Genomic DNA, 26,040 nt, shown 5'->3' with positions numbered 1-26,040 from the left:
AATAACAGTCTAAAGGTAGTTTTTCTGTTTGTTTTAAAGATGAAATGGTACTTTTTTCTATCAACCCTATAAATGTCCCCAACATCTCCTCTATTAGTTGAGCTGAACACAGGTCCAACTGTACCTTGTTGAGTGATGTTAACTTGAAGCCAGGTAGGAAAACCTTATATTTCACCAATACAGCTCAGCTTCGCAGAGGCAGACAGCTCAGTCAGGGCTGGAATTATTCTTTTATCTACAAAATTGTTTGAAAGCTCTTTACCGAGAGAAGGATCAGCTCTAGCTATCCCAATTTCAAACAGTGATGATTGGCCAGGTGCCATATCTCTTATCATATTCCTATCACTTGTGTTTTTGGGAAGTTGTGACAGAGGCAAGGAAGTGTCTGTATCCACAATATGCAATTCGCATGCTCTTTATGCTGTACTGGATCAGTAGACGCAGAGTAGGTATTGTCACTAAAGCCATTGCCATCTTTTCTTCTATTGTATCCATCACAATTCATCTGAATGTAAAAGTGACACTCCAGTTTTTTAAGGAAAATAGACAGTGACAGTTCTGCTAGCAGTTACTGCTTGGCAGAAATTAAAAAAGGAGATAAGAAAAAAGGATGAATTACGTCCAAGAGGTCAGAAGAGAGGTCATATTTTTGGATTGCTTTTACCTTAAGCAATTAATCTCCATGTAAATGCAGCAGGCGCTTCAGATCTATGGAGAGTGTGGGGGATAATTTAGATTTTTACTTCTTTTCTCAATTATCCTTCAGTTTGCCTGAATTTTTGATATGATTGTTCATCCTTAGAATCTAACCGTGACTGTTACAACGGTTTCCTTTTTCTTTTTTCTTCTTCTTCTGTTTTTTTTTATAGAGGACAGAGCTATTCTAACACATCTTTTAAGGATTTACTGCGAGGGTGTTAGAAATCACGTAGACAGGAATCTGCTAATACTGGGTCACCAAATCATCTGTAATGACATGGTGTTTTGGAAAGAAATTGGCCACTATCTAGCTCAAAATTATTTAAAATGTGCTCATCAAAATATTTTCCATGCTTAATTTCCAGACATTTGCAATACCATTTGCCAAATCTCACACATCTTATGGTTCTGTTTTTTACAATTATATTACAAAAATAAAACCTTCAAATCAAACTGTGATGGAGTTTTGTGATGAACTGTGTTTTAGAAAGAGATTGTGTAGCTAAGGAAACTGGCAATAGTGCCATACAGCCTTTTATTTCTAGGATGCTGGTTTGAATCCAGCTCAGAAAATTGCTGTCATTTGATGCCTATAAAATTATCTGTGTGAAAGCAGTTTGATCTCAGTCCCATTCCCAGTGGACAAATATGTTCATCACAAAAAGCACCACAATTGTCACTAATTGGCACCTTTGCTGGAAGTTTCAGGAGACTGAGCAAAACCTGAATGGGATTGGGTGATCACCCCACACCAGCGCTGAAGGGAATTAAAACTGTAGAAACAAAGCCATTATTTCTGTTTGTGTTTGATGCATGGATAAACTAGCCTATAAATTCAACAGCTTTTATAAAGACACTCTACCTTTATAGAAATGGGAAGAAAATGTGATTTTCTTTTCATGCTATTGCAGAGGCCCAATCTCCATTATTTAGTCAGCCATAGGTCTTAGTAACATCTGTAGGAGTTTCATCTGAGTAATGAGGTAAGAAAGAATTCCAAAGAGCTCCAGGTTTGTTTGTAAAACTATTTTAAGTGCACCTCTCTTACTAGCTTTTCTTGCACATGCTTTGTAAATCATTCCTGCACTATATCATTTGACTTGATCGTCTAAGACAACTCAAATATATTAGGTAATTATTAAAGAAATGTTTAGGATAATCCAGTGGTTAAGCCACTGGACTGGACTTTAGGAAACCTCAGGTTTACTGTTGTGTTACAGACTTCCTGCAAAACCCTGGACAAAGCATTACGGTGGGATTCATGCCACCTATCGTTAGGTGGTTGAAAGTGAAATATCTGGTCTGAGTGAGCTGCCTAGGCTCTATATTCAATGGAGAGAGAGTGAGAAACAACTTCAGAAGAGGATTTCTCCTACAGAGAAGATGTTTCCCATCGTTAGGATGAATTGCTGCTGAAAACACATACATCTCCCTCATGTAATAAAGACAACCAAGTTTCATGACACTCCTAAATTTTGAACAGCTGATGTGAGGTGAATCCTACCCTTCTGTCTGTCAGTTAGGAGTAGGAGTACTTTGGTCATGTGCGTGTGCTCAGAGAAAGCATGTCAAACATGTAAATTTGAGCCATGCACTTAAGACAGGCTAAGATTTGTGATTTGAGTGCAGAGCTGCCAGACAAAGTGATGTGCACATGTACAATATAAAACACTGCCTGATAACTATTCATGCTCTTGGCTCACCAGCTCCCATGGCAATGCTTGCAAGCTTTCCTACAGAAGGGGACTCAAAGCCACAGACTTTATGGGCCATGTTAGCTCTGTGTTGAAAAGAGAGACCAGCCTTCAGACTGCCTTGTATCCCTTAAGGCACTAAATTCACTTAATAAAGCCTCCTATGGCATAAAAAAATCTCTAAAATTCATAAAGTTAACCGGCCAGGTAATTCTCTGTGTAGCCACACATGACCCCTTGGTTTCACCGCGTGAGTTTGGGGGCTCTAAGCGTCGAGGAGACGGGCAGGCAAGCAGCTGTTGGACATTCGTGCTACTTGTCCCCATAGGCATCTAGAGGTGATCATCTTGTTCAGTTCCTTTCCCCTGAACCTCTGGAAAGCAGAACAAGTGTCACGGACACACACGGAAAACTCTAGCGATTGCCCTGGCAGCTGCTCCCACGTAAGCAGATGAGTTGCTGTCCTCTGCTGGTAAAACACGGCATTTTTGTGTGGGCTTTTTACAGGACACAATGCCCTGGAGAGCCTGGAAACAGCTGGAATCTTGTCTCCCCGTTTCTGACTTTAGACATACACAATCTCATGCTGAGGCTGCTGAAAAGGGTAACTTTGCATAACTAATTTTTGCAAAAAAAGCAAGCCACAATGGTAGGGAGCAATATGAGTTTCTGGAAGACGAAAATGTCCAAATGCAAGGATATAGGAGAATATGTAGTTATACAGGAATAGGCACAACATGAGTTATCTCTGGGCACTGTGAAATTGTTAGTGCCTCTTTACACTTTGTATGTTTTGCATCTGTGCATGCATTGTTGCAAAGCCAGAGTAATGCACAGGTTTGAGAGATTAGTAACATCTAATATCTCAGTACAGAAGAGCTTGTATGAGGCATTGCTTTGTTATTATTCCACACCAAGGAGAACCAGTGCAGGAATCAGTTGGCAAACGTGGGTCTGGAATTTAGCCCTGCTAGTGTGCTCTGGTGCACAGCTGGGCAAGGTACTGCTTTGTGCTAATTTTCTGTATAAAATCATGAATTGGCCTCTCAAGCCCCCATGCTATGTTCATATTTGCTCAACTGCTCAAGTCAGCCTGGCTGGAGTTTCTTGTCTGTTAAAAATCCAGCAGGAGGCAAGTTCTTCCTTGAGCTTGTTTTGACAGAAAAAAATCCTGAGTGTATTAAGCATTATGCTTTTATCAACAAAGAAGCTGTCACATATAATTGTATGGTTGTATGGTGTACATACAGCCATCATAATAAAGTATAGGGGAGTTTAGCTTTCAGGTATAGGCACAGATTTTTGTAACAGAAAAATGTATACTACTTCATTAAAAATACAAAGCTATGACATTGCTTAATACCATTTATAACAACCATGCTCACAGATTTCAGGGGTGGTGCTATTAAACGAAAATATTTTCTGTCCCCAACTTCAGGAGCTAATTTATCAAGGACAGATGATGGAGAAATGAAATCTTGTGACACAGCATGAGACATCTGAACAAATGTTGTACATATCAGTTCAGGAATATGTTGGGCTGTGTGGTATTTTTATTGTATCTCTTCCTTATGTTTGCCACCAGGAATGCTGGTATTAGTATGTTCCATTCAGGCTGAAAACAACTGATTACTGATGCAATCTTACAACATATTAATCTTCTCTAGTTATGGAAAAATGCCCACACTTTATAGAGATCTTGTGCCATAGTCACAGATAGATCTAAATGGACCTTTGACACTGCTAAGCTTCCTTTAATCTTGCTTCCAGGTTTGCACTTAGAAATTATATATTTCTCTCTTTGAGCCCGAAACACTGACTTAAAGCTAATGTTATGCTGAGTTATAATGAAAAAAGCAAAAAAAGTAAAAGAAATGTGGGACACTTCAAAAATGTGTATGTTACAGTAGTAGATCAATAAATTATATTCTGTCTGGTTATATGCCTTACACTCACATTTCCCAGAGAATGGGTGAACTGTTAACTTGTTGGATATCTTTCCAGTACACAAAAGTTATTTCCTAAAAAGACATCCCTAATACAAAGCCTCCAATCCTGACGTAATAGTGCTGTGCTATAGAGACATTCTGACTGGCTGTGTTTTTCAGTTTAGTAGGCAGCAACACTGCAGAGATAAATCTTGAAGCAAAGAGCTGTTTTTCATTGAATTCTTCCGTGTCCAGATTATTCTTATTAGATTGAGAAATAATTTAGAGTTGAAAACATGTGACAAACCATTATTTTACAGGTAGGCTGGATAGCTGACAAGAGACGGTTGATGGGATTCTCATTTTAAATTGATAGATTGATTCTAAATCAGGGATGGCACAAGATAAAACAAGATTCACCAGCACTGAGGATTGTCCTAATGTGAGCTCCTATTCCCTCTGCAGGGGCATGAAGTATAACTTGCAAAGCATGCATAATCCTTTCAGATGAGAATATTAGAGAAGTGTTAGGATCCTGGAAGAATTAACATTTATGCAACCTGAACACCACAAGTTATCCAGGCACACCATGCTAGCAAACCTGTTCTAACGTTGCTCGGCGATACCTTGGCGCTGTACGAGGGCCCAAGTCTGAGGGAGCAAACCTCATTCCACAGAGCTCTGATTCATCTCGTCTAATTTGGGATGTTTGCACTCTAATTTGTCAGCCCATGCTCACTCTATAGTCGTGAGAGAGAAATAGATGCCATTAAGGCATAATTTATCTCCTATCAGAAGAGGTAATCCAAAATAGATCAGACGCATTGTGCTGTAAGTGCTTCTTTCTCTCTATGTAAAGGTATCCTGAGCTGAGTGTTTCAAATGTTGGTGTCTACCATATAAACATGTATGTTTAGTCAGGTTAATCACACCCAGAGGGACTAGGTTGCCATTACTTACAGGCTAAAGGGAATGGAAGCAAAGCATAAATGGCTTGAAGACAGAGAACTAAGAATCTTCTTTAACTGAAATGCATGTAGGTATTTTAACACTTGGAAGAGCAATATGAACAGGTCATTCTTCTTATTTTGGACAACTCATTTTCACAGAAGTACTACTCTGCCTCCCTCTGTGTATTTTTATTCTTGAGGAAGAAGTGTCCTTCCATCTTCTCTTTCATAAAAGAAAAAGTATTCTGTCAACTATTCAGAGAAATTGGAGACAAAATTGTTCTGACCTTGCTTTGCAATTTGCTGTCTCTTGCGCTTGTTTCTCACAGATGTATACTCCACTGAACATAGTGTTTCTCTAGTAGTGTTCTGATTCTTTAAGTCACAGGAAAGTAGCTGAACTTTGTTAAATAATTTATCTTTTAAAATATATTTCAATTTTCAAAAAAAAAAAAAGCTTAAGAAAGGGAAAAGGGCATTCTGCTGCATGTTTCCCTTTCCAAAATGTTCTTTTTTATCACATCTTAAATACTAGTCTCAAATTCTGAATTTGCTTCTGTAAATGACATTGCAGAAGTTCATGGGAAACTAAAGCAAGACATTATGGTGTATCATTTTGTCTGCATTTTCTCTAACATACATGCATTCCTGTTCAGGACTTTTATCATTCTAAAATAATTTATTCATATGACATTACAGGTGTAAGATCTTTGTGTCTGTTGCTGACACTGGTGCTCCCTCCGACCCTGCTTCTCTCTCCCTGTTCTTTTTTCCTCTTTTTCCAACACTTTCCTAACTTCTCCTCCAGGACACATAATGGTCTGCCCACTGACAGTGATCTTCCGGATTATTTATTCTGGCTAGGTATATATGTGGTAGGTTAATCAATATTCCTCAGGGCAAAAGTAACACCTTCTCTTGGTGTACATCCCTACTTTTCTCTCTGTTCAAGATGAGAAAAATACAGTTTGGTAAGAGAACAAATTCTTTCAGATCTGTCATAACTTCCTTCCACTGATACTTCACAAGTAGGCACGGAGTTGTACTGGGAGGCAACAGTGTGCAAACCATCTCACCCCAGTACTGTGCACAGCCACTCTACCAGGGGAACGGGAAGCAACGACCACCTCCAAATGGACCTCATTTTACTCAGAAACAACCTGTGAGGACTGTCTTCTCAGCCTAAAGCAGATGTGTACTGTGTGTATAAGCCGTTCCCTTTCTGCCTGAGATCTCCTCAGCTACGTCATTGAGCAAGATCCTGAGAACTGCCTATATTTTACAGCATGTCCCAAGTTTTCAGCCTGGCATTTTTTGGCTTACCCTCTCCTGCTCACGAGTTCCCCTGCAGCCTGTGCTTTGCCCTGTCACAGAGCAATCTCAGACATTCTCAAACAGGCAGCTGCTCAGGAAGCAACAGGGGCTGGTCCTTGTATGTGCTGAGAAGTAAACACAGAAAACAAAGACAAAATGATAAGTCAACAGTTTTAGCAAATATAATATAAAATGGCTTGAATTCCTCTTTGTAAGAACAGGCTCCTGATATTGCTGAAGATGATGGGAATTTTACACTTGCCAGCTTCTTACAAAAGTCATCAAATACAGATTATTTTATTGTTATAGTAAGGCTGGCTCCTAGAAAAGATCCTGGCCAGCTCCCAAGATTTGTTGGATGTTCTTCAGTTGCCCTTGATTACAACAGATATTTACATAACAATGCAGGACTGACTTATGAGCTGGTACTGGCTTGTATATTTTTATTAAGGAGATCACAGGGATCAGAGGAAAACCATAATTATCAAAATACAGGGCAATAAGGCTGGTGGGATTAAGTATTTTGTGAATGTGAAAGTCTGAGTTCAATTTCCTGTTCTGTGCTTGGCTTGATGCAGTTTTCAGAGCATCTCTTGAATTCTCTCTAGGACTCAGTTTCACGGTCTGAAAAATGTCCAACAAACCTATTCCACCAGCCAGTACTTCTGGATATGTAGATGAAAAGTGCATTGGGCCCACTCCAAAGCACAGTAAAGTCAAAAGGAAGCTCTCCGTCCCCATGCATGAGAAACATTTCTATTTTCATTGCACTGCATCAATATATATATTTTTACATATACATACATTTGATTTTACAAACATAGTATTATTCCATATATAGAAAAAAGAGAGGGATATGTTACTCTTTGCAAATCCAGCTCTTTTACTCAAGATGTTTTATGGACTGGCTTATTTTCTTCCTGTAGGCACCAAAATCCTGGAAGAGAGTCCCAAAGAGGTTTCTGAGAGGAATAGTCTTTATGAAGTGTAGTGAACAATTTACGCCAGATTCCAGAGCTTGTAAAATAGTGAGCCTAATCATAAGCAGAGTGAGAATATACACATTTTTTTGGGCCTGTGCCCAGCCATGACTTGGAAGTAGAATGTGAGAAACATCTGGAGAGGACAGTGGGATTTTTCATCACTGTGTCAGTGACAAACTGCCTCTTTTGAAGGTGTTTCATCAAAATAGGTGGTGACAAAAGAGGGATGGGGACAGAAGAGAAGGCTGAAAGAAAGCTTTAGGTTTTGCCTTGGTAGACCAGCTGTGTTCTGAGCATTAATTTTAACTGCCCTTTTATTTGTCTCCGCAGTAATATAAAATGTGGGTGGGCAAAATTCTTCCCCCATTGAGGAGACTGTATAGCCTCTTTAGGTTTTTATGGACCTTAATATTCTGTTCCCCTTTACAGAGTGGCATTTTATCTTTCCTCCTGCACAGGCAGAACACATCCAGTCTCTAAATCTTCCTCCCTCACCTTTGAAAATTTATAGGGGCTTTCAGGCAGGCTTGCATGAGTGCCATTGACCTCTGTGGCCTATGTTATTGACCAGAACACAGAATCTTCTGCCCACATTGTATATGCTTCCTTATACCCCTGAAAGAGAAGGAAATGACTCTTAGAATGACCAGGACCACAATAAAACCTGGAGATAGTTTCCCAGTTCCCCCTGCAATGTTGGGCTTTGCAAGAAGATAACAGGAGGGATCAACATGCTTGTTAAGGAGCACTTTGAACTCTTTGATTAGACAGGCATTACTTTCCTGGTGATTTGCTCAAATAGCAACACCATTTGCAGTGAAGGTTACTTGTGTGTTGCAACAGTGAAGAGTGCTCTTGAAGAATGACCCATATCATCAAACCATGGTAGGCAGTGGTAACATGCAGATAACCAGAAAAGATAGTCCTTTACAAGGCAAGATTTGCTGTGGATGTTTTCTAAAACAAGTCTGAATTATATGAAGTCCTACATGTGCTAACACTTCTTCAGGAACACCAGCTAAGACGTTGCTCCCTTTCCTCATCATTTCCCAAGAGTTCACCTCCAGCCACTGGTGTAGACTGAGCAGAGCTGTTACTGTCTGGTTCTCCAAGGAGGAGCTGATCTCAGCCAGTTTCAGTTTTCGCTCATGAAAACAGTGCAGCTGAGAATACAAGAAGCTGTTGACAGATCAGTGAAATACGTGTTAGACATTCTAAGCAATCAGCTTGAAAGGATGGAGAGAAGCTAGCCATGAGTAGATTATTCATAAATTATTTGGGGTAGAAATGTCTTTTAAGCATTTATTTGTTGACATCACAGAAAGCTTGCTAGATTAGGGTATCTTGATGCCAAAGCAAAACTACGAAAAAAAGAAAAATAAGAAAAATAGTCATGAAAAAGTGCATGAGAGCAAAAAAGAGAACAAAGAGAACAAAGATTTGTACTGCCACAGCAAATTATAAAGAATAAAGGCAAGAACCATTCAGAGTGGAGATGCTGAATCACTATTATCATGGCAATAATTTTCAAACAATGTGAAATGTATTTTAATATCTCATTAACATGAAATATGTATTTTTGCACAGATGGCTATATACTTGCATGTATTTCTATGTCTGTGTGTATGCAAGGCCTATTTCCATTTTCATTTGAATCATAAATCACACTTAAATCTCTGGTTTTACAACATCTTACAACTGGTCAGATAGTGTCTTTCAATATCTTTAGGGATCTCTGTGTTTAAGTGTAGATAGAGGAAAATTGTTCCTCTCTCTCTGAATATATAAAACATGATCACACACAGAATGATAGCTAATACATCATGAAGTTGATTAAAAGTGGGAAAATGACCATTTTTAAGAAATCTACTTTCAGTTATAAAAATATCAATTTCAAAATACTTTCAAAATCAAGTTGATAACAAAATGGGAAAATCCGAAGAAAACGTGAATTTTTGTTCTTTCTTAAAATTTCAAAGTTTTAATCAGTGTTATTAATGATACCAACAGTAAAAAAAATGCATTTTTGGACCCAGTTGCACAGACAGTAAGATGTGGAGGGACTGACAGTTGTAGGCACGACGGGTGCAGCGTGTTAGGTCTCCCTCTCTTGGTATTTCTCTATAAAAAACAATCTCAGGGTTTCAGGTTCATGGCTGTAATTGCACGAAGGCGTTGTATGGTTGCCTGCAACTTTTCTCCTGCCCCTCTCCCCTTTGCTGAAGAAGCCTTTGCTCGTTAGATGTTTTAACAGCCCTCTCCCCTTCAACCGCCCTGGCCGCTCCCCACTTTGACTGCTTGATCACCCATCTGCTGTGAAAGCCCATTTTACGTTTGTTTGTGTTAGCCTTGACACTTTCCCTGCAGACATCTAAAGACAGTTATCTGAAGGTGCTCCAGCAGACGGGTCTGGTGGCCTTACAACACCTGGATGGCTCACAACAGGAAGATATTCACAAGTGCTCATAAAGTCACAGGAGCTTTTTACTCTTCCTCTGGCAGAGATAAGGGTAGAGCCACACACCCACTAGCATGTGACCCAAGTCAAACACAGCCTTAACTGAATAGCAAGCGTGGTCCTTAACTCGATTACAGCTGCTCTAATCAGCAGAACCGTTAACCTTTGCACTTTTAGTCTAGCCGGGTCTGCATACCTATGGACAAGGCAGAGCTGGTTTATGAGGCTTTCCAAAGTCAGCCGGCTGCAATCAGCATGCCTGCACTTCCCGGCGACGTGGGGGGAGACGGCACAGCTGTGTCCATGGCAGCTTGGGGCTCAGCACCCCCTGTTTCAGCCACAGGCATGTTTGAGGCAGATACCTCCATCTTGCTCAGTTCGCAGAGAGCAACAGAGCCTCTTTGCTGGCATGAGGAGCTCAGCTGCTTATCCTGCCTTTTCCCTTCAGCCACAGTCGTGTGTTGACCCTCCTGCAGAGCCAATAATAACAATAAGGGAATTCAGTATCACTTCCTCTGTCTCCTACAACCTAACTTCTGTCAAACTATAGTGCTAAACTATAGACATGCTTCCTGGTAGAGTGTATTGAGGAACATGACTAACGCATGTACAGAGACTTGCTTTTAGTGTGTTTCTTCTGTGCTATCAAGATCAAGGCCAAAAAACATTTCTTGCACAAGGAGAGGAATATAGTAAAAATCTACATAATCCCTGAGCACTCAATGGTACTGAATTACTAGCAGTCACTTGCACTCCAGTAATCACTAGATGTGTGTGCAACATATTAGCTTCAGTCTGAGTGAAATCAGTGTTAACAAATCCATAGGGGTGAGTCAATTTGTAGTGGACTTCCTCTCATGACTTCCAGCCAGCCACTCTGAAAATACAGCCTGCCATCCAGAGACCCCTGGACATTTTGTTTGCATTTTAGACATGCGGAATCACATCTCAGGAGCTCCTTGAAGATGAAGACCAAGACATTTATTACACAAACAGTTCCAGAGGAAGACTGTATGGAGAAGGGAGGACAGTTTTGAAGTGCTCATGGTAAACTTTCTTTAAAGTCTTGTTCTGGTTTATCTTTTGCCAGGTGTTGAGTGAAATCTCCAAACTAAATTACCTTTTAAATAAGTCAGGATGTACATCTGTTTGGTGATAGACTCAGTCAGCGTAAGTGCTCCTTCCTCCCTTCCTCCCCCACCCCATGAATGTGCTGAGTCTTCTCTAAACACAGAGATAAGACATGGAGCAGGAAAGCCACACAGCACATTTATGCTGATACCTAGGCTAGCTTTGACATTCCTTTTATACAGAGCTTGAGAAATAACAGTCTCTTAATGCCATTCAGTGGGAATCAAAGAAACCAAAGAATATACCTTGCTTATATTGACATTACCTTTGCACAGAGTGGTTGAGTTGGGTTATGAGATTATAACGTGCTTTGGAAATCACTGTTCAACACAGCTGGTTATTGAGTTAAGCATGCCGGTGATGTCATCTTAAATATATTTAACTACAATTGTCAGTGGGATTTGCATAGGTAAATGAATGAGGGCCAGAGTTCTTACACTTTGCAGGCTTGACTCCCATGTGTATTTTATTATTATATAAATATTATTACATCATTGTTACGTCAGTAATTCTCCCCGCATTCCATGTGATTGAGACAAATACATTTTAGCTTTGATGTTCCTATCCTGAACATAATGGATCAACTGATAGTTTCGGAAGAGATCGATTTCAGCTCCCTAATTTTTCTCTGTATCCATAGATCTGACAAAATAACTCTTTCCATTCCCATGTCATCAGCTGATCGCAAATATTACTAACACCAGCAGAAGTACCGTATTCTCATACTCCTTACAAAGCATGCCCCTTGTGTTTGCTGCTCATGCTCCCTTGCAGATTTGACTACAAGAGAGCTCACAACTCTTTGGCAGCATGGTCTTTTTAAAAGAAACTTACTTTAGTCAAGGGAATTCAATGAAAAGACAAGGAGTCAATGATGCATGGAAAATAATAACGCTTTTCCACTAGTATCTCTGTTCCTTTTAATACTGCATTTGTTTGGGAAAGGAAAACGCTCTTCCTCCCACTTCTCTAGCCCTAACTTTTTTTTTTAATTACATTGACTTTGTTGTTGTGAGATGAGAATGTTGAAAATTTATTATCCTCATTGTGAAATTGCTGGTGGTTTAAATTATGACCCTGGATATTGGACCTGAGCTAGTCCTGACCTTGCACATGATATTAAGGCAGTTTTATTGTCTAGCTCATCTCTCCAATCTTCTTCCATGAAATAGGTTTTCTGGAAGGTGCCATGCTGTTTCTCTGATGCAGGGTTTTGATCTGTCTAGTTTATAACTTTTTTCCCTGTGATATTAGGTGTCTGTTTTCTTCCACCCTGCTTGGATTCCCATAGCTGGGAGAATCAGGCCTGTTCCTTAAGCCTTTAATGCCTTACTTCAGACATAGCCCCTTATTAACCCTCTGAACTCAAACATCTCCTTCCTGCAGGGCAGCTCTTGGTGGGATGTTTTGCATAATCCTACAGGGAATAGTTTGATCAAGTTTAAGAGACAAATCTAATGTTTTCCAGTATCAGATGCTTCTCAAGGGGGAGTGGAGGGAGAGGATCTTGCTATTTGGATGTTGTTATGACAGCCTTTCATGAAGCCCTGACTTTGCACATATGACTATAACAGTGAGGTGCATCTCTTGTGGCTGTCTGTGGGACAGGGATGGCTCTTCCTAATGCACTCTTCCTAATGCATCACTTCTGAAAGGCATCATTATGTAGTACAGCACTTATGCACTGATTTGATATTAAGCAGGTTCCTGAAGCCAAGAGTAAGTTGTTCAAGGCATCTCTCTTGAGTTATGGGTCCAAGGAAATGACTTTTTTCCCTACATGGTAGAGGTCTACTTTTCCAGAACAGAGTATTACAACTTTAACTGATGTTTTGTTTATTAAATAGAAGTAAGTAAATGTAAATGAAACTACCTGATTAGTTTCAATTTTCAAAGTGTAATATTGCCAGGCACTTTGGTACTTGCCAGCAAAACAAAGGACCATCTTTGGTTATGGCCAGTATTTACAGGGAAGCAGTTTCTACTTGCGTGTGAAATGATTTATCGCAATACAAGGGTGTTCAATTTGAAGCTAAAAAAATATTCCTTATGATAACTAGAAAGAAGCTTTGGGCTCAGCTGTATAATACATAAGTAAATTCTGTGTGCTTCCACGGGTGTAGCAATTTTAGGTCGGATGTGGTGAGACTGTATAAACAGCTTTGTAGATTTGTTTACCTGTTACACCTAAAATGGTGCTACCATGTGGACTTGAAATATAAACATACCATCCCAGGCAATAGTTTTCTTGTTTGTTTTGTCTTCATATTTCTGTACAGAAATCAGTATAAAATGCCCATCAGTATTCTGTAGTTCTCTTACACTCGCTTGTGAAATGGAGGCTTTAAACTACCTTTTCATCTTTTACATTTTAACTTCCTTTAGGTTGTTATTTAACATCTGAAACACTGAATTCCCTCCACATGCCTTAATTTTGTTTTTTAGCCCACCTTCACCCTCCACAAGGGCCTGCTAGAAGGATATGAATTTTATCCATTTCACCCATTTTGGTTTTACAGTCTCGGCCCTCATAGGATTTCTGTTCCGTTCTGGTTCTCCTGTCTCAAAAAGGATACAGTACAACCAAGAAAAGTACAGCAAAAGGCAGAAAGGGTGATGCTAGGTATGACAGCTTCCACACAACTCTTCACTAGGCTGCTTTGCTCAGTAAAGAGAAGTAAAATGAGGTGTGAAAGAAATCTGTATCATCAGTGGCTGGAGAAGAAGCTTGTTTAATGCCTCCTCCAATACTGCAGCAGAGGGACCGTCAAATGAAAATAGGAAATAATACCTTCAAATCAAGCAAAACACAGTCAAATTCCTTGCCTCAGAACATCATGGATATTAGAAGTTTACTCAGGGTGGAAAGGAATAAAAGTGCAGGGGGCTATTAAATGCCAGCATACTCCATCAAGTTCAGAGGTCTATAAGCCATAAATCTGTGGAGTGTGAGTGAACAATCTGGAGAAGTAACACTACATGCTTGCTTTGTAATACTATTCCTGAAGCATCTACTATTAGTTACACTTGGAAACAGAATTACAAAACCAGACAGACTTTTGATCTGATGTGATATAGCCATTCTTATTTCTTTATGGTCCCCATATGTTGCTAGAACATCTGGTCAGTTGGATAAGTTAGCTTCATTTTAGGAAGCTAGGGAAATCTAGTTAATATATAGCTTTTATTACTGCAGCTACCAGCCTTTACATACAGACCTGCACAACACCTTTGCTGCAGTGTATTGCACAGCAGCACATCTCTTGCTACCAGAGCAGAGGTGCTTCAGATAAAAACCTGTTTTTAAAACAAATTAAAATTCCATACAGTGTCTAGAAGATCACCTAAAAACTAAACATTTCCTTAAAAAAAATTTTCTTTTTCCCCATTCGAACACATTAAACACAGTGAAACAATATGACAAATAATAATAATAATTCATGGACTAAAGACTTCAGGGGTGATGCAGGGCTCTGTGCAGGTGCAGGGCCATAGCAACTGTGTGCAGGATGCCCCAGTTCATCGCTGGTTTTCACTGCTCGCTGGGGCAAATGGGCAACCACCTAGCTGTTGTGAGTGGGAGCAATGCCCTGATCACAAGAGTATCGCAGCCACTGAGAAATTACAGTACTGTGTTTGCATTCAGTGCACATGGCTTCCCATTATTACAGATTTCTCCAAGTAGAGGCTAGAGAATGAACTATTGTTAACTGAATTCAGTGCCAAATAACTGAAAATTTCAGAAATCTATCTCCAGGCCAATTTATCATATGATGTTCTATAGGCCAGTTACATTTCCTGTGAATAGATTCATTAAAAAAAATAAATCAAAACTTGCTCCATCAGTTTCTGCACATGAAAATGATATTAGGGAAACTCACGATTAAATATGAGCCCAATTATTCTCTGAGTGCAAATGCGTAAGCCCTGTTAATATTAACAGGAGTTATTCATGCTGCCGGGGGGGGGGGGGGGGCGGAATAAATCTCTAAAGCTGGTGGGATGGGAATCTGGAGAGATCAATCCAGCTGTCCCTGAGTCTGGGTTTTCCTGGTCCTGCCCACTGGGTGGTGGTAAAACACTGCAGATATCTGCTGCGTCCTGGTGTCTCTGAGGCACAGGTGTCTCTAGAAAGTATCTCACAAGGAGAAAACCTCTTCAGCCTTTTAAATTCTGATGGACCAGTACATCTTTCCAGCCTGCAGTAACCCCCTTCAGTTGCTTATTTCTCTGGAGACCAAAGGACTCGGTTGTCTACAACAGCTGTTAGCTTCATATCCAGTAAGACTCCAGTGGTGGACAGTTTATGGGCATACCCACACTTTTGCAGCTTCTTTCAATAAAATGAAAGTAAAAAACAAACAAACAAAAAAGGCAGTGCACAAGGGCTTTCCACTTGGGGCTGCCTTCCTCCCCATGCTCTGTCCCAAGGCATTCAAAATGCAGTTATGCATCCTGCTCTTGTGAAGAAATGGTCATGCCGAGGACTAAGCACACTGCCATCCTGCACTCAAAGGAGATGGACACTTCTGGGCTGTCTTTATACACTCAGGAATGGTGTGGCATCCGAAAAAATGTCTGGCAGAGCAGCAGACTATCACCCATCTTTGTATTTGAAGCATTAAATGGAGAAGTATAATATGGGAGGAGACCCTGAATAAATGTAGTATGCCGATATACAGTTTTAGTTCAACTTATTACAGCTATGGGAGCCAAAAAAATTTTGTATAGAAACAGAAAATTCCCCGAGGTCTGAGACATTTAGATGTAGAATTATCTAGATCCATCTTGGACTGTACAGCAATGGTTTAACCTGTTGTTCATTGACACAACGGAAATTTCTCAGAAATTTTAACCAAAGCCTTATGCTTTAAAGATTTGTAAAACATACTCTTATTTACTCCTTCCTGACCTGGTTCCCAAATTCTCATCCTCCTGGATTCTTCAGGTCTCTCTGTGAATATCAGCTTTCATACCCTGCCAGGAAATGGGTAAGTTCAATAGGAACTGGGCTGTGAACACCATGCTTGTAATAATGCACACATCCTTGTGTAAACCACCCGGTCCAAGAAAATACTTTGCCAACAATACTGCCTCTCTGAAAGTTACCCTTCATCCAAAGAAATGATAATGTTAAAAGTCTGCAACAGGTAAATGTAGGTTACAGACCCAGAGAGAAAACATGGTGTAAGTGTGAGGTCAACATTTATGCTACTGTTATCTTTTGTTACACGATACAAAGTATTTTTACTAAAGGTTCTGGGAAGTGCAATGTGCATTTCATGTCTGAAATTTTACAGCTTTAGCTTTAGATTTTTGCATGTCACCAGTTTTTTCTTTCTCCCAAGATGCGGAGCAGCTGAATGCTGCTGGCATTTTTTTTAGCCCAGTTTGTTTTCAGGTTTGCAGTTGAGAAATACTTGACAAATAAACACTTTTAAATGGCCACATTTGTGTATCAGTTGAGGCCAGATGCCAGATTTGTTCTGCCTCTGTTCAAGGTAACTTAGTACTTCAATTAAACTAACTAAGGTGCATGATTTCTAGTGGATATTCAGCTACACCAGTTGACCACTGCCTGAAGTGATTACAGGATCAGAGCTGAGCCCTACAACAGCTAAGTATCAGAAGATTTCAAGAAACACGGAAGGAGCAATATCTAAGTGTTAGGATATGCTGCAATTCCCCATGAGCAGGTTCCAAAGTTAAAGATTGAACTTGCACAGAAGATGCTGATTCTAGATCAAAAGCATGCTCTTCTCCACATGTTCAGGTTGTTATTTATACTCCTTAGGAAAAAACAGTTTGTCCTACTGTGGTAATTGACACTTCCAGATCAATAGTACAGGCTGAATCATTGCCTTCTGAAAGCAGTATAGGGCCTTTGCTGACTGAGAGGACAAGGCCATGTCCTTGTTACGCCTCAGGAAGTGCAATCCCATCTGGCACTGTTTAGCTAAAGCTTTATAGGAAATAAACTGCCTTCTGGCTTCTGAAGTTCGTCCTTTCTAAACAAGACTGAGAAAGGACAGAGGAAGACTTTGTCCAGATTTTTTAGTTTCGTACCTTGTTGAATAAAGAGATTTCATTCTCCTAGGCTAATGAATGACTAGGGCATATCCTGCACTTCAGCCTGAAACAGAGATGAGTGGGGATAGTTATGATGAAGTCCATATAATTGTGAATGATGTCAAGAGGTAGGGATCTACTTCTCTCATATTGAAAAAAGCAGTGAAATAGGAGGCATCAAACTGAGGCATCACTTAGCAGATTCTTTCCACATCTCATGAATAAAACTCATTGCCACAGGATGTTTTTTAATGGCGTTAAGGGCAGACTTAACAAGCTCATGGAAGAGAAACCTACTGAGGACCTCAAACAGGAAGAAAAGAAGTACCTCTGATTAAGTCCCTGAGCAATGTGCTGTTGGAGTCTGGGAGACCGTGCTGGGGAAATACAGTGGTGAGCTTGCCCTTCCTCGGGCTGCCACCTTCAGCTGTTGTCTCAGATGGCTGCTGGGCTGAATGAACCTTTGAGCTTTCATGTTGTGGTTGCTGTTTTGTTCCTGTGTTTTGAGAGAATTCGTTCTGGAACACCTATGAGGAGAATTCTCCATTGTCTTAAATGCTCTGGCAAATTCTATTCTAACATTATTATTTTCAGTGAATGGCTTTCCTTGTATTTATTGACATCGGAGAAAGGCAAGAATATTTTGTAAGCTTTCCGAGGCTTGAAAGAGCAGTGCAAGGATGAGGTAAAATATAATGATGTTTCATCAGGCAAACCTAAGATGCTGGGAAAGATACAGGAGATGGGGGCTCTGTAGCATTCATAATAGTTTAAAAGCTTTGATGCAGTGTGTACCACCTGCGATCATGTCTTTGAAGTATTACTTATTAACCATGTTCATAAAAAAGTAATTGGCAAAATATAAAGCATTACTTCACCTATTGATGGGAGAGAACTAGGGCTTCTGAGTTCAATTGCTTGGCGCTGCAAAACATTTTTCCTGCCAGTACTCTACTGGCAAACTTGGAAAAGGCACAGGCTGCTAAACATCATCCTTCCACCTGCAGATATTTTACCCACTTGTATTCCTGCAAGGAGTTCCTGTGTGAATGAAAACTGAAGGAGACTTGGGGGTAGAAAATGCTAAAAATCTCTGTTTTTCCCCACTTTAGGATTTTGGAAGCCTTTTGTATATTTTGTTTTACTACCTTAAAGCCATGCACAACAGTCAAGTTGTCAGAAAGCATCCTCCTGGTGATAGACTGCATTGAATCTGTTCCACCTACTCCCCACCTAGGGCAGGGCTGCCTGCCTTACACAAATGCCATATATATATACCCTGTTAGTTGTAGAGGTTGCATGAGAGTTGAGCTGGTCTGATGTTATTCGTTAGACATCATTGACATATGAGTTCATTCTGTGCTGAATATGTGGATTTTTACTAATATATAGGAATTAGAACCTCAGCATGCACTGTCATGGCTCTACTGAAGCCAATGCCTCACAATCCTATTTTCAGTAACCTACTTATCTACTGATCAAATGTCCTCCCGCAGCTCTACACAGCTATGTAATAGAGCAGAGCTTCCTTTTCCCTTGTCCAAGCATTCAGAGGTGCACTGCTGAAAGGCCAGCACAGGTTCAGTCATGGCAGTAGGGTTATCTTTTCATACGTGGGGTGTGCATCAGACTGTCAGAGTCTTCTTATCTTCATTATCTTTTGCGTTCTGTGGCATACATTTTGTTGGTGCTGCTAGACATTTGTTCAGGAGGACAATGCTTTCTTATGTCTGCAGGGTGGAGGGAAAAACTTGTATCAAGGAGGTGAAAAGTAATGTAGGTGGTTTATTGGTACGTTCCCCAGACCAGAAGTAGCAGTGTAGGCATCTCAGCTGGTGAACCGATCAGCCAGAAGCAGCCTCTTGTGACAAGGCCACGGTTGTCCTCAGCCTGCACAGACATGCTACAGAAACTGGGCAAATCACTTAACAGTCTCTGTTCCCTCCAAATAAAAATGGGCACCATGGTTTTAGCCTTGATTCACCTCCATACACACTGGGTAAAAAGAGGAATTATGGACAGTGCCATCATTTATTGATTAATTAGTTAACTTTTTAATCAAGACCTAAAAAAACAGATGATTGTATTTGTTGTCCTGATGGTATCTGGTCCTGAGCACTTTCATCAGAAACACTCCCCTCAAAAAACTGCCTGGCACAAGGTAGATGGGCTCCAGGCTGCCATACTAATCAGCTCCCAGTGTTCACTGGTGTATCGAAGTGTCCGACTTCTTCCATTACTTCAGCTGCGAGAGTGTGAGATGCCACTTGAATAAGAAAGAAAGCAGTTAAAGATACAGCTGTGGCATAAAATTGTTGCTTCCCCTATTCTCTTCTACTTATTCCCAGAGGAATTCTAAAAACTATATCAACCCCATTTTTTAGCTCAATGTTCAATTACTAAACACACTATGCACCTGGACATTAACAAACAGCAAAAAATGGTTAAGAAATAAGACTTACCCATATATATTCATAAACAGGATAGTTCTTCAGTTGCTGAAAAAGGAAAGAAGCGCTTTCTGGGTTTTTAGCTGGAAGACAGATATACTGTTATTTAAAAAAAAAAAAAAAAAGCTTTCTTATCTCATAAGGATCCAGTTCTGAGTATGGGAAAAATCATTATGGAGAGATGGCATGTGTTATGAAAGTCAATTTCCTTTTCATAAGCTTTCTCTCTAAGAGGCTTTTCTAAAATGTAATGTTAAATCATGCAGAGCGTGGAAATGCTAATAACTGTGGTGCCTCTCACACTGGAGATACATCTGCACTGCAGATCCAAGGTGTGACTGCTGCTCATATAGTCTGTCTCCCTTGGAAAGCAGTATAGCTGCAGCAGCATAGATCTCAGAACAAGATGCATTGCACAGATAACCCAGAGCTGAAACCTGCGGTACCATAACGGTGCTGCTAGTGGTCTCCAAAACATTTAGTAAGTGCACACTTGTACAAACTGCAAAAATATCTCCAGACACTATGAACTTAGGGTATGAGTGATCTTAAGTTATACTTGGCTAAGAGAAGGGGAAAACGGATCAAAACTGTGCCAGAAAGTTTGCTAACAATGTAAACAGTGTTGCAGAGCAGCATTTGCTCAGCCTCTCTGCTGCCCACTCTGCCTGCCCTGAGGTCCCCTAAAACAGCCCAGTGCACCCCAAGGAGAACCACAGGAAACGCTGGAACACGAGTGAGAGGTGCCTTCTAATAACAGGTAAATCGAGCAAAGAGTAAAACTCCTAGAAGTGGGCTGCCTTAAAAGCCATCCAAACACATGCTGTGGACGCCTTTCCAAGGGGTGAGCTTTTAGAGAAAAGCTGGCAAAACCAGCAACGAAATGGTGGAGTAGGTTCTTAAAAATCATATGGCTTTCGCACTGCTGTTCGTGGTGCTGATCTGAAACTGGGTGAGGATTGGTGGCAGCTCAAAATCCAGCTGGGCCATCACACCAATTAGCCTACAGTAACTTTCACACCACTCCCCAAAAATGGCGTGTCATGCCAGTGCTGAGCTATGCATATGAGAGGATGCCTGAATTATACAACACTTTTTGAATCCAATCTGTGCAATCAGGGAGGAGGAGGAGTTATGTAAGCTTCCTCTTCCTGATGGAGAGAGAAGTTGTCCTTAAGCACAGTTCACACAAGGACAGGTTCCTTAGAAGAGTGCACTGAAGGGCTCCCTTGAGGAAAGGCACATAAAATCAGTAGACAGTTTTCTCTGTGATTCTTAAAATCTTCCCAAAAGGGCCAAATCCTAGATCTTGTGTTATACTTGAGTAAAAGAGCTTTTAGGCAAAGAGTCTCAACTGGCACAGGAAAGCCTTCACAAGTGTTGCAGCTGCAGGTCTACTGTAGGCTGTCCAGTCATTGTTCCCTTATGCAAAGAAGGAAGCATAAGAAATAGAAATGCATAGCAACAGATTCCTATTTCCACCCTGGCAGGTTATTACAACTGCTTCCGGTACGCAGGAGTGATGGGCCACCATCCCTACATCAAACACTCTTTGAGAGAACCATTTTTATTCTGCTACCTGCAGAGCGTCCTGCTTTCCCAAACGAGGCAAAATCTGTCCTATGGTTTGCAGAAATAGGGAGGTAAGTGCACAATGGCACCTCCAGGGCAAAGAGCATTTCAGTGACCACTTCACAGAGCAGGCTGCACAGAGCTGTTGCTGATACCTTGGAGATGGTGGTGGGGACAGGCTTTTTCTACTTGCTTCAGGAACAATGAACAGATGGAGAATTGGGAGTCCTCTCCTGAGACTTCTGCTATGTGCTGAGAAGAGAGGGAACACAAGCCATTCTCAGGGATGCCAGTGGGAATAGCGTTATCTCTGAGTAAAGAACTGGGAAACTGAGGCAATCCCCACTCACCTGATGAACTGCAGTTACTACATGCTCTTCATCAGCAGATAACCAAAGGTAAAACATGCCTTGTGGAAGACTTTTTTCCTCATCTCTGCAAAGGGTTAAGACTTTCTACATAGATAATTACCATGATTCAGCTACTTGTGGTAACTTGATTGTGTGACTGAGCTCTGACTTGCTTTGGAAAATCAGTTTGTGTTTCCAAAACTAATGTGCAGTCAAAAAGTATTTCATATATACATATTTATTTATTTATTTATTTATTTATTTTTATTAATTTATTTATTTATAGAAAGTACTTTTTGACTGTCAAAAACTGACTATACTTTGACTGTACTTTTTGCAGTCAAAAAGTACTTTTTATATATATATAATGTGTGTGTATATATAGATAATGTTATATATTTTACATATGTTATATATTTGTGTGTGTGTGTAAACATTTCATAAACATATATATAAACATTTTTTAGTGACTCCTGTGCTACAAGAGAAAACAGGATCTGAAAATGTCCCAGGTACCAATTAGAAGTTTCCTACACAAAACCTCTCTGACCGCTACTGCCATTTTCCGAGTCTGAATCCTTTGTGTTCCCACCTCTTTCTAGAGCTGAATGCCTGGTCAAACCTGCTGTGACTCTTCTGAATGTTGTCCCATTCTCTGAATTAAGCTGGCAAGGGGCCAAATTTCAGTGTTTATTTCCAATGCTATTCAAAAATGAGAGATTCACTACAGATGTCTCTGCTGCCCATGTCTTGCTGGAGATGGACTCCAGCCATTGATCAGAACTTGATGGTTCAGCAGATGTGGATTGTTAACCAGTATAGTCATATTTTATCACTGGAAAGAAGCAGCTTTCTTCTTATATGCTCAGATCTTAGAAAGAAAGAGCCAACAACAAAAACAATAATAGAAAAATCCTAGTATGAGTCAGAGAGCCCTATTTCAAAAACGAAGTGAAAAATGGTATCTGTCTCTGACACTGGTTTCTGCCATAAATTCCTTGTTCTCTTTAGTGTTTAGTTTATTAACTTGATAATTATTATCATAATAATAACACCTAGCTCAGTAAGACCCTTATTTCAGAGGGAGTTTACCAAAGGCAATAAGAATCTACCCCCTGGCAGGAGCTTTACTGTTTATTTTTCGTATTTCCAAAAACTCCTGGAGGGAACAAAAACATTACTCTGTATAATGCTCCCTTTCCTGCTCATCCTTTTCTGCTGTTTTTTACCCAGAGCATCCTAACCTGCAAAGCCTGCCTGCTCATTGCGCTGCTGATAGACATACAGTCAATAGGGCTGCTCACAGTGTTAATAGCATTAATATTTGCAGAACAAGGGGTTTATTCTGCGTCTCCCAGAGAGGGGGATCCCGTCTTGCTCTGAGTTAAGCACAAGGCTGAATACGCTGGGTATTGTTCATCATGAAAAAAAAGTGTCTGTCAACGAAGAAATATCATTCTGAATAGGATACCTGGAATAATAAGAAAAACATACGTTCTGAGCTTCTCAAAGGCTCAGAGCAGAAGCAGCAGCTTTGGATCCCAACCATAAGCTGTAGCTTATGCCCTGCCTTTCCACAGCACACATGCTGGGCTGTTGTCAGTTAAGGAGCAGATCACTAGCATAAAATTACAAGTCTGTGTGGCTACAGTCTGCTGAATACGAGGTCAGACAAGTTTGTGAGCAGACAGGTAGATGAGACCAAAAAATGATATCTGTCTTGGGTGAGTGTTTTCAGAAACAGGAGGATGAGAAAATGATTCTTTTTTCTCTTTACTAGGCTGATGGGGCAAAAGGGAAACCATATTCTATTTCATAGATATCAAAGTTAATTTTGTTTCAAGTGAATTTAATCATCATGATCTGTCTGTCTGTCTTGCTTTTTAGGTAGTAACATGGTTCTCAAAGCTGTAATCACCAGCTAATAAATTTGCATGCCCATGTGCGGAGACACCCTTAGCAAGGAAAGTGAAAGGGGTTGGCTAGTGAAATCAGTGACACTGAAGGGCTTGGACAAAAAACAGCCTTGACATTTCCTTATACCTAAACTTTTAGGAAAGGGCTTGGGACCTTACTGAACAAATAAACACATTAAAAAGCCTTTCAGAGTAACAGAGAAAGTGCAAGGAGAGGGAAAGGGATCTGCCAGCCAAGGAAGTTACACCTTAGCAGTCTGAAATAAAATGAGAATTGCCAGAAGTCAAGATAAATTTGAACTTTTAAAGGAAATTAAAGTTTGTAGTCATCTGCAAGATATACAGAAAGATAACAACAACAAAAAGAAGAGGAGCTGCTATGTGGGTGGCTGAAATAAAGATTAAGGTGAATCCGCGTATATCTCAAAGTTAAACAAGTATTTTGACTTGGTTTTCAGTAAAGATGATGATGCTGAACATGGAAACAGAGATGAAGTGTCTAATGAGAGTGATGGTATGAAAATGGAAATCACAGCCCAAGTAGCCAGACTAGGGCTTAATGCAGAGTATTTAATAAATCTACTTGAGGTTGGTATTGTATGACTAGAAAATAGTGATCACAGTACCTATGTTTAAGAAAAGGAAAACGGAGATCCACCCGTTAGTGCTGGTGTGGTGGAGTGACATGATCATTAAGGTCACATTTGCACAGTAGCAGATCATCTGGCAGCAGAAAGGTCACCGGTACCAGAGGGGATGAACACATGGTCCAATTTTTGTTGAATTAGCCAGCAAAGACAATGCTGTGTTTATGTCAGCTTTACACTGGTGGCAGGAAGACAAATAATACTTGATTTAGAATAAAGTCAGCTGTGGCAGAGCTCTCTCCAAAAAAGCGTTTAGATCAGATTTGACTATCAGAAAGAGTTAATACCAGCTCAGTGCTTTGCATTACATGGAGTTTTTGATCCAGTACTTTATCCTCTGAAACTGGATTTACTCTAACATGAACACAGCCTAAGAAACATTAACATTGTTTAAGTTTTCAGGGCAAATTTTGAAAAAAAGAATAGTTAAAAATTTGGAGGCAATTGGGGCAAAACACAAATCAGTTGGGCAAATTATAAATGAAATGGAAACATGGTATCTTTATTTAAAACAGTAGCTGAAATTTCCTGTTTTCCAGACAAAGAAAATCCGATAGAGCTCCTCTGAGTAGACTTTTTCAGAAGTTTTTAATATAATGTCACATGAATAATTAGGTGATATAGCAGGGGACTGGACTATATAACCCTGGAGATTATTCCCAGTAGCAAGTTTTGCAACAATAAAGAGGTAAACAATAACCAGTTGGGGGAGGGGAGGCTTTCTGGGGGTGTCTACTGAAAGTCATGGTCAGTCCAGTGAGGTTTAAAAAACGTATAACCCACTATGCAGTATCCTGGGTGTGTGCCCCTTTTATTGATTGTATTGTAATTTTTCACAAATTTTGAACACTTTGTTCTCTGTAGCTCCTATGTAGGGTTTTGTTTCTCATCCTTTCCTAATACTGAAAGCAACTTTCTTTTGCTTGTATTTTCGCTTGCTTTGTAATACAACAAAGTTTTGCTTTGTTCCTGTATTGCTACCCACAAGGCATTGTTAGAAGAACTGGGTGGTGGCAATTTAAGTACATCTGATTACTTAGTCTGATCTGTACGAGGTCAAGGCTAATCTGTTCCAAAATCCAGACCTTCTCCTTTTGTTTAATATAGCCCACTGAGATTAAAATGGGATTAGGGCTCATCTGATGGTGAGAATAGTATCTTCAGACAAAATCTTTCACTGCTCTTTTGCAAACAGTCCTAGGTGGAAATGGTGTCTTGCAGTGGCCATGTGCTTGTTCATTAATATACACAAGGCATTTGTGGATTCTTTTGGTCCCATGAGAATTCTGAAACCAGATTTTGAATATATTTCTCAAGCCAGATCCCAATTGTTACTCTACATACATATATCAGAATGTGTGGATATGGATATCAGAATGGGTGTTTTTTTCTCATTCATCTCCATGTATTTTAAACTCTCTACAACAATAAAACTAAGGTGAATTTAAATAACCAGATATTATCTAGCTGCACATTTAATAAAGGGTTTAAAATTTAGTCTGTTAAGGAGATTACCAAGATTTCTTCATATAAATGTTTTCTCTTCTTTAAACACATGTGATGATTGCTGCTGTTGATGAACTAAGATGTTTTCAGTTCATCTTGATACATCAGCTACATTACAGATATCACAAATACAAAGAAGTCTACATGATCCAAATGACATGCCTCAAACTTGGTTTCAGTGAAGCAAAACATAAGGACCTTGGAAAAGCAAACTAAATTAACGGTAGTCTTCCGTGGTTTTTTTTTTTCCTAGTATTTTCATTTAAGCCATTGTTCTTTAATATTTTAAGTCCCTGCACAACATTTTTATATAAAGTGTAAGACCATAATGTGAGTCTAGAAGTGAAAGTAAAATGAGCAAAATTATTTGATC

The sequence above is a fragment of the Apteryx mantelli genome, chromosome Z (genome assembly GCF_036417845.1).
Source record: "Apteryx mantelli isolate bAptMan1 chromosome Z, bAptMan1.hap1, whole genome shotgun sequence".
Lineage (NCBI taxonomy): Eukaryota > Metazoa > Chordata > Aves > Apterygiformes > Apterygidae > Apteryx > Apteryx mantelli.
Note: the sequence above shows the minus strand (reverse complement) of the source record.